The following is a 10,596-nucleotide window of genomic DNA, read 5'->3' as shown; positions in this document are numbered from 1 at the left end:
TCTTGTATTTCAGTGGACACGGTTACAGACCTTGACCAAACTGAAATGCTCTCTATTACAGACCTGGGTTTCACACACAAAAGCTCTCTACACCTTGAACAACCTTACACAGAACTTGTAGAACTTGTTGTAAAGTGAAACCCTCATGGGTATATATATACCCATACTAGACTGACATGCACGAAGGATAAATGTTCTGGTCGAAGGATCATCTATCGACCAGAAGTATCTTCGAAAGACTTCGAAGGATCTCAACATACCTCGAAGGATAGTATATCCTTCGAGGTCCATCAATATCCATCGAACCATAATCTTTCGAGGACATCTAGGTCATCGAAGGATACTATTCAACCTTCGATGACATCCTTCGAAGCATGACATCTTTCAAACACTAAGTGTTGAACTTAAAACACTAAGTGTTGATGTTTGGCCAAGTCAAACCAGGAGGATGGTTGACTTGGTCAAACACATATTACAACACATAAACAACATACAAAAGACGTAAAAACAACCGACAAAAGACATCGTTTTATACATTACAAAACATAGACAAAGTACAGACACAAAGTGCACCAACATATACCATATTTAGAGAGTATGGTTTCTCGTACATGTTGGATAAAGCTGCCATAACCCCATGACCGGTAGTCTCTTTCACGACATTGAAAGCCATGCTCTTTGTCAAAGTGCATCTGATAACTGCTAGGGATTTTCTATCCAAATCAGTCCATTCTTCATCCTTCAACTTCTTGGGTTTTTGACCTGATAAACGTACAAGAATATTTATCTAACACAGCAAGTCCTCGACTTGCATCTTCCACTATCCAAAATCATGTCCATCAAACTTCCCAAACCTAGTCTTTCTATCCTCAACCATCATCTCTGTTGAATTCTCTTACGAAAGCAAACTGCCCAAACTAATCAGAAAAAATGTGAGAATAAACTGAAAAACAAATCCAAAATATGACCTTGAAATTCATGCAGAAAAACCGAAAAAATGCAACAACGAATCTAAAACAGTTTTAACTGTTCCTACTATCACACCCCTTTCTAAGGCGGAAGCACGAGATGTGATCTAAAAGGTTCTCATTGCATACGATAAGTAACCATACTACATGAATGTTAAATAACTCCATATTGCCATTGATAGTTTATCATCCAAAACAAAGTTAAGTTTAAGTTTACAACACAACATAAGACACTTGTTTGAAAAAGTCTACAACACCATTTCTGTCACACCCCTTTTTAAGGCGGAAGCACGAGGTGTGATCCTGAAAGGTTCTCATTGCATACGAATGGTAAACATACTACATGATCATAAAATTAACTCCACTTGCCATTCATAGATTAACATCCCAAAATAAAGTTAAGTTTAATCTTTACAAAATAACGTAAGATAATTGTTTGAAAAGTTTACAACTTCATTTCAAAAACAAATATCAAGGTTTTGTTCATTATATCTCCGTAGAAGGCGTGAGACAACGAACAAATCCTGCAAAAGTGGCATGGAGCATTGACACAAAATGACTTGAAACATAAACAACCATCTTGAACAATGTCGCAACCCCCGTCCCTTTTAACAAACCCGGGAACGGGCGGCCGCGGTCAGTTTTGGTGGTATTGGGGTATTATCCAATTTGGCAGCGGAAATTTCATCAGGACCGTAGTTAGGAAATATTTTATCAGAGTAAAATACCACACTTTCATAATATTAAACACATGGGATAAAACCCAAGTTTTAAGTACACACATTTTTATAGGAATAAATCCTATTTTATTTAATAAAAACATCTATTTTATTTTAGGTAATTTTATGGCCATTTTTCCAAGCCTTCAGTGCTGTCCAGCTGGCTTCTATTTGGCTTTCACATATTGTTACCTAAAACGCTTTTAAAAACATTTTGTCAGTGGGAAATACTGATGAGTGAATCCCAGTTTAATCAAGTTTAAATAAAAACCATTGTATAGTATTGAGGGCGGTCTCGCAATTACATTTGTTTCCAAGTCATATCAATTACCACCCACGGTACTGTCAACTCGACTTGTGGAAATGTTACCCCTCGCAAGGCAGTAACAAATTTTGTATACAAAACCCCAATATACCGACGATAATTGTGTCCTTACAAATAGTCAATAACTGTTTAATATATAATTAATTAAGTGAGGTTTTGTAAAAACAGTTTGCAAAAAGGAGATTACTCACATTGCTGTCTTAGATTTTCTGTAAGGGTTTCCTGGTGACAATTTATAAATTACACAAATGCACACGTGTTAGTATAATAACCCATTTTAACATTAGTAATACCCTCCCCGAGACGGCGTTCCAACGACGACGTCGGGCAGAACCACGACAGCCGTTACGGAACCCTAGATCAATCGGGCAGCGTATCTAATACGTATCCAGGGGTTATGATACTTACAACGGAGAAGAACTTCGTTATTTAAGGGGATATTATGCTCGGAGATTATGCCTACTATGTGAAATTGAGAGAAAGAAAAGAACGTGAGCGATTTGAGACTGAAGCCCGAGCTCCGAATTTATAGGGCTGTAATCCAAGTCTCTCGCGGCCCGCGTAAATGTAGGCTTAGGCTTACGCGGCCCACGTCGTATGGGGTTCTACGCCGTAGCTGGTCCGGGTCATGGTATAGGTTCAACATGTTGCTGCCACGTGGCAGCTCAGGGCTGCGTCTGATATTGTAGCTGTCGCGCCCCGCGTAAGATCCTTAAGGGATCTACGCGGCCCGCGGGCGACATAGAATTTTTGTTTTTATTTTATTTTAAATGTTAGATCGTATTTTAGGCTCAGTTTTCACATATGGGGTGTATTTTAAGACATATTGGGGCATTTTAATATATTTTAGGGTGTCGAAATATTTAGGAGGGTGGTGGTTTATTTTAGGGTTGTTATATCCTCTCCACCTTGTTTTAGAGCTCGTCCTCGAGATCTACTGGAACAAGTGTGGATATTTCCTTTGCATTTCTGATTCTAGCTCCCACGTGTACTCTGGTCCTCTTTTGGAGTCCCACTTCACTTTGACCAGAACTAATCTTTTGTGTTTGAGGTTCTTGACTTTCCTGTCTTCAATCTGTAGAGGCCTTTCTACAAATTTAAGTTGTTCATTTACCTCTATATCCTTAAGAGGTACCATCAGTGATTCATCAGCTAAGCATTTCTTGAGATTAGATACATGAAATACATCATATATTCCTGCCATTTCCTCTGGCAGTTGTAGCTGATAGGCTACAGGTCCTATCCTTCTAATAATTTCAAAAGGTCCAACATACCTGGGACTTAGCTTTCCTCATTTTATGAATCTTACAACTCCTTTCCAAGGAGAAACTTTTAAATATACTTTATCTCCTATTTGGAATTCCAACGGTTTACGTCGGTTATTAGCATAGCTCTTTTGTCGATCACGTGCTGCTTTTAGTCGTTCCTTGACTTGAATGATCTTGTCGGTTGTTTCTTGCACTGTTTCAGGTTCAGATAGTTGCTTTTCTCCAATTTCTGCCCAACGGACTGGAGTTTGGCACTTTCGTCCATAAAGTGCTTCGAATGGTGCAGCATTGATACTGGTGTGATAACTGTTATTATAAGAAAATTCTATTAAAGGTAAGTGATCGTCCCAATTACCTCTGAAATCAATTACACAAGCACTAAGCATGTCCTCCATTGTCTGAATTGTCCTTTCACTTTGTCTGTCCATTTGAGGATGATAAGCTGTGCTTAGATTCAACTTGGTTCCCATTGCCTTTTGGAAACTTGCCCAAAAATAAGTGGTAAAACGGCTATCCCTATCAGAAAGAATTGATAAAGGAATTCCGTGCAATGAAACTATTTCATTTACATACAACTTAGCTAATTGTTCCATACTGAAAGTTTCCTTCATTGGTAGGAAATGAGCCGACTTAGTTAGCCTGTCTACAATCACCCAGATTGTATCATTACCTTTCCTTGTTTTGGGTAATTTGATAACAAAATCCATTGTTATCAATTCCCATTTCCATACGGGCATTTCTAACTGTTGCTGCAATCCTGAGGGTTTCTGATGTTCAGCTTTGACTTGTGAACAGGTTAAACACTTAGAAACATAAGCTGCTATATCCTTTTTCATTCCTATCCACCAAAAATTCTTTCTTAAATCTTGATACATCTTATCACTTCCAGGATGCATTGTATATTTAGACTTATGGGTTTCTTCTAATATACGGTGGCGCAGCTTTCCTAATTTAGGTATCCACATTCTGTTCTTATGGAATCTCCAAATTCCATTTGTTCCTTGTTCTAATTCCTTAATCATTCCTTTTAATTTTTCAGTATCTTCCTTGATTACTGATTCTTGTGCTTCCCTAATTTGATCATTTAAATCTACTTGCAAATTTAATTTAAGAGAACGTACCATTTTTGGCTTTTCATGATACTTTCGGCTTAAAGCATCAGCCACCACATTTTCCTTTCCTGCATGATACTGGATATTACAATCATAATCGCTAAGAATCCCCATCCAGCGTCTTTATCTCATATTCAATTCTTTTTACCCAAAAACATACCTTAAACTCTTATGATCTGTGAAAATGGTAAACTTACTACCATAAAGGTAATGTCTCCAAATCTTAAGGGCAAAAATTATTGCTCCTAATTCTAGATCATGGGTTGAATAATTCTCTTCATGGTTCTTAAGTTGTCTAGATGCATAAGCTATAACCTTTTGACGTTGCATCAATTCACATCCATAACCTAACTTAGAAGCGTCACAATAGACTACAAAGTCCCCAGTTCCTTCTAGTAACGCTAGTATGGGTGCATGGGTTAATCTTTACTTAAGAATTCTAAAGGCTTCTTCCTGTTTTAGTCCCCATTCAAACTTAATGGATTTACCAGTTAACTTGGTTAAGGGAATGGCTATTCTAGAAAAATCTCGAATAAATCTTCTATAATAACCGGCCATTCCCAAGAAACTTCTAACCTCGGTTGGTGATTCAAGGGTTTTCCATTTGGTAATTGCCTTTATCTTTGTGGGATCCACATGGATTCCTTCATGGTTGAGTAGATGTCCAAGGAACTGTACGTGTTCTAATCAAAATTCGCACTTTGAAAACTTAGCATAAAGCTTTTCCTTTCTTAGTAAACTTAAAAGTGCGTGTAAATGCTTTGCATGTTCCTCCTTACTTTTAGAGTAAATCAGAATATCATCAATAAAAATAATTATGAATTTATCCAAATATGGCTTACATATTCGGTTCATTATGTCCATAAATGCGGCTGGGGCATTGGTTAAACCAAATGGCATGACAGTAAATTTATAATGGCCATACCTTGTCCTAAACGCGGTCTTAGGAATATCCTCTTCCTGTACCTTTAACTGATGATATCCTGATCTTAAATCGATTTTTGAGAAAAATCGAGCTCCTTGCAACTGGTCAAATAGATCATCGATTCTTGGTAATGGATACCGATTCTTAATCGTGACCTTGTTCAATTCACGGTAGTTAATGCACATACGTATTGATCCGTCTTTCTTTTTAACGAATAAAATCGATGCTCCCCATGGCGATGAACTTGGCTGTATGAATCCTTTCTCCAATAATTCGTCTAACTGTTTCTTCACTTCCTGCATTTCTGCGGGTGCCAAACGGTAAGGTGCTTTGGCAATTGGTGTTGTTCCTGGGAGTAGGTGGATTCTAAATTCGACTTCCCTGTCCGGCGGTAGTCCTGGTAATTCTTCTGGAAATACATCTGAAAATTGAGATACTACCGGAATATCTTTTAGTTCTTTTCCTTTAGTGTTAGTGATTATGGAAATCAAATACACTATAGATCCTTTTCTTGTACAACTTGTTGTTTTCATCACAGAGATGAATTTTGTGGATCTAGATGGTTTATCTCCTTTAATTGTGATCTTTTCACCCCTTGGTGAATTTACTTGAATTGACCTTTGATCACATAGAATACTGGCTTTATTGGCTATTAACCAATCCATTCCTAATACGACATCAAATCCTGCCAGATTCATTGGGTAAAGGTTTGCAATAAATTTTTGATTTAAAATTTCTATTCTTGCTCCCTGCAAGATTTCAGAAATTTTAATGGTTTCTCCATTTGCTGTTTCTACTAGACATTCTCGTGGGAGTTTAGTTAATGATTGGTTTAGAAGTTTTCAAAATGAAGTATTAATAAAACTTTGGTTTGCACCAGAGTCAAATAATACTTTAGCAAAAACATCATTAACTAAAAACGTACCGGCTATGACGTCCGGAATCATCTTGGCTTCATCTATAGTCAGAACAAATGCTCTAGCATTTTTAGTGTTCTTGTTGCCCGTGGCTGGAACTGGTTTCGGACAGTTGGGCTTGATGTGACCTTTTTCTCCGCAGTTGAAGTACAGTCCATTACTAGATTTCCTCCTGCAATCTTCTTCCATGTGCCCTGGCATCTTGCAGAAATTACAGTGAGTGGAGCATTTTCCCGAATGCTTCTTCTTACAAGCTTTGCAGTACGGTGCAGAGGTAGAACCTATGGTTCTACGGTTGGAATTTCCATAACGAAATTCCTGGGTAAGTCTCTGAGCTAGATTCCTTCTCTGGTCTTCTTCTCGGGTACGAACTAACTCATCTGTCAAGGTGTTTGCTAGTTCTACAGCTTCTTCTATGGTTTGAGGTCTAGCTGCCTTAACTACATGCCTAATTTCCCCGATTAATCCCCAGATGTATCGGGAGATTAATACCGGTTCAGGTGATGCAAGGGTTGGTACTATTCTAGCATATTCAAAGAATGTAGTAGTATACCCCTTACTACCCACCCCAGTCATTCTAAGGTTCGGGAATTTATTTGCTATCTGTTCCTTTTCATTGGGAGGGCTGATATTTCTTTCTACCATGCTTTTAAATTCTTCCCATTCTATATTGTAAACCCTGTCACTTCCTCTAGACTGGAGGATAGTATTCCACCATTCTAAGGCTGAGTTCTAAATAGATTGGAAGCAAACATTATTTTATCCTCTTCAGCACATTTGCTTATTTTTAAAACAGCCTCACTCTTTTCGATCCAGCGTGGAGTTGCAATGGGTCCTTCATTGCCCGAGAATTCTATTGGTTTGCAGGACCATAATTCTTTATAAGAACAACCATAAGGCATGGTTCTTCTTCTTTTGGGAATGGGCGCTTGAAGTACAGGTCCATTGTTCACGCTGTGCTCTGTTCAGTTGGTCGCTTACTGCTATGTTTACTTTTATTATCAGCTTCCTTAACCGTTTGAATAATAAATGGCATTGCATCGATAATTCCTTGTGCCACTATGTGTTGGATGGCACTATTATCCACTTGGTTTCCATTGTTATTGTTGTTTGGGTTCTCATTAATCGGGTTATTGTCGTTCTGGATATTATCATTCTGGTTTTCTTGGTTCACTTCATGGTTCATCTGAATTTTAAACATTTACCGCATATTAATATCACAAGATAATATTTAATATAGCTAATCACATTACACGCAGGTTGATCAAAAACGTCGATTATTGCGACTTACTCTTTTTCTATCTATATATGCATCTACTACAAACCAACACTGGAAATTAAAATTACAATATAGCTGAAATGGAAATTATACTATTAGTTGTAGGCATCCGTAGTTTTTTTTTTCATACACACATATATACTATTATTATATTATCACCATCTCTACCATCACATTCACGGATATAGATTCATCCAGAAATCCATATTGTGCTCGTCGTACTTCCAGACGAGTCGCTCTTCCACCTGTCTCATTCTCTCACTACTTTCTAAGATTTCCTCACCAAATGTCCTAAGTTCTTGTACATTTTCTGCACTCATTGGGGGTGCAGGTTCTAGGACTGGGTTTGGAATCTGGGGTGCGGGTTCCTGATATGGGGGTGTGGGTGCCTGGTGTGGGTAAGGATTTTCTAAAATCTCCCTAATGAATACATCGTTATCGTAATAGGGATCTAGAGGGTCCAAACCTGGGTATGCTCCTAGATTCGGTATGGGCCTGTCTTCTTGTATCGGGTAACGTTGCACATAGTCCCTATTGTCTTCCCACCACGGGTCGTAATTTGGGTCTAAGGGATTGGGTGCTGGTACCCTAGGTATCTCCTCCGGGTTAAAATCATGCATTTCAACTTGATTTTCAGGGTTTTCTATTTCCATAGGCTGGTTGGGAATTGGTGTTTGTGGTTGGGGTGCTATCAGTTGCTCCAGGTTAGGTTCGGCTGCAGTGGTTGCTAAGATATGAAAGTTGGCTAAACCCCTATTAATCATGTCCTGGGCATGGGCATCTGTCTCTCTTTTGGCGGCTGGTAGTACTCTCTGTTCTTTTAACTTTTTCATTCGCTTCCTATGCTCATGTGCTCCCCTACTGAACCATCCTCTCTTTTTAGGAGGGAATGGCTCTTCCGACTGAGCCTTAAGTACGAATATTCCTTCTTCATTATCAGCAGAGTACCCTAAGAGGGCAAGCTGTGAAGAGGCGCCTTCACTTCTAGGCGAACCAGACAACTAACGATACGCGTCGGATGGTCCTTGGTCGCTCATACTGTAAACTAACAAATAGTTAAATAACACATAACAATAAAATAAAATTATGCACATATTTCCGTAATTTATTTCCTAACACTTTAGATAAATTTTGGTGTTAGCAGAACACTTCTGTGGCTGAATCAGTTGCTTAGATCAGTGGCTTAGCTCTGATACCACCTTCTGTCGCAACCCCCGTCCCTTTTAACAAACCCGGGAACGGGCGGCCACGGTCAGTTTTGGTGGTATCGGGGTATTATCCAGTTTGGCAGCGGAAATTTCATCAAGAGCGTAGTTAGGAAATATTTTATCAGAGTAAAATACCACACTTTCATAATATTAAACACATGGGATAAAACCCAAGTTTTAAGTACACATATTTTTATAGGAATAAATCCTATTTTATTTAATAAAAACATCTATTTTATTTTAGGTAATTTTATTGCCACTTTTCCAAGCCTTCAGTGTTGTCCAGCTGGCTTCTATTTGGCTTTCACATATTGTCACCTGAAACGCATTTAAAAACATTTTGTCAGTGGGAAATACTGGTGAGTGAATCCCAGTTTAATCAAGTTTAAATAAAAACCATTGTACAGTATTGAGGGCGGTCTCGCAATTACATTTGTTTCCAAGTCATATCAATTACCACCCACAGTACTGTCAACCCGACTTTTGGAAATGTTACCCCTCGCAAGGCAGTAACAAATTTTGTATACAAAACCCCAACATACCGACGATAATTGTGTCCTTACAAATACTCAATAACTGTTTAGTATATAATTAATTAAGTGAGGTTTTGTAAAAACAGTTTGCAAAAAGGAGATTACTCACATTGCTGTCTTAGATTTTCTGTAAGGGTTTCCTGGTGACAATCTATAAATTACACAAATGCACACGTGTTAGTATAATAACCCATTTTAACATTAGTAATACCCTCCCCGAGACGGCATTCCAACGACTACGTCGGGCAGAACCACAACAGCCGTTACGGAACCCTAGATCAATCGGGCAGTGTATCTAATACGTATCCAGGGGTTATGATACTTACAACGGAGCAGAACTTCGTTTTTTAGGGGGATATTATGCCCAGAGATTATGCCTACTATGTGAAAATTGAGAGAAAGAAACGAACGTGAGCGATTTGAGACTGAAGCCCGAGCTCCCAATTTATAGGGCTGTAATCCAAATCTCTCGCGGCCCGCGTAAATGTAGGCTTAGGCTTACGCGGCCCGCATCGTAGGGGATTCTAGGTCGTAGCTGGTCCGGGTTACGGTATGGGTTCAACACGTTGCTGCCACGTGGCAGCTCAGGGCTGCGTTTGATCTTGTAGCTGTCGCGCCCCGCGTAAGATCCTTAAGGGATCTACGCGGCCCGCGAGTGACATAGAATTTTTGTTTTTATTTTATTTTTAATGTTAGATCGTATTTTGGGCTCGGTTTTCACATGCGGGGTGTATTTTAAGACATATTGAGGTATTTTAATATATTTTAGGGTATCGAAATATTTAGGAGGGTGTCGGTTTATTTTAGGGTTGTTATAAACAAGGAGACCGCGCCTACATCCACCTAGTTACCTGAAATACATGTAAGTTTTGGAAAATCGTCAACATAAGTTGGTGTGAATTCATGCAGTTTTGTGTAAACATTTAAGTATTCGTTGTAAGAATCATGGTATGTAATTGTACTTGAAAAAGTATTCTGGAAATGTAAGGAAATCGAGATCGCTAATGGTTTGCAAGGCCATTTACATGTGTAACGACATAGGAAGCATCCAAACCATAGACATTTTACTTGTCGGTTCACGACTAGAGACACAAAAGCACTCATGGTAAAAATGTGGCCAAGAGTGTGGCTGCCTGAAACCCATTAGGTCTAACCTTTTGTTCCGCAGTCTAGATATTACGTTGATTAATGGTGCTTATGGTACCCTATTCGTGACATGATCTATAGTATCATTCCTTAGTTTTGTTTCTACATACCACAGTACATGTATTTTCCCCAAGTTTAGAAAACAAGAAAATGTTTAAAAGTGGGGACATGAACTCACAGTTTTGCGTATATTGCG

This window comes from Helianthus annuus, chromosome 5 (genome assembly GCF_002127325.2).
Source record: "Helianthus annuus cultivar XRQ/B chromosome 5, HanXRQr2.0-SUNRISE, whole genome shotgun sequence".
Lineage (NCBI taxonomy): Eukaryota > Viridiplantae > Streptophyta > Magnoliopsida > Asterales > Asteraceae > Helianthus > Helianthus annuus.
The sequence above is the reverse complement of the archived record's forward strand: the minus strand, read 5'-3'. Positions refer to the sequence as shown.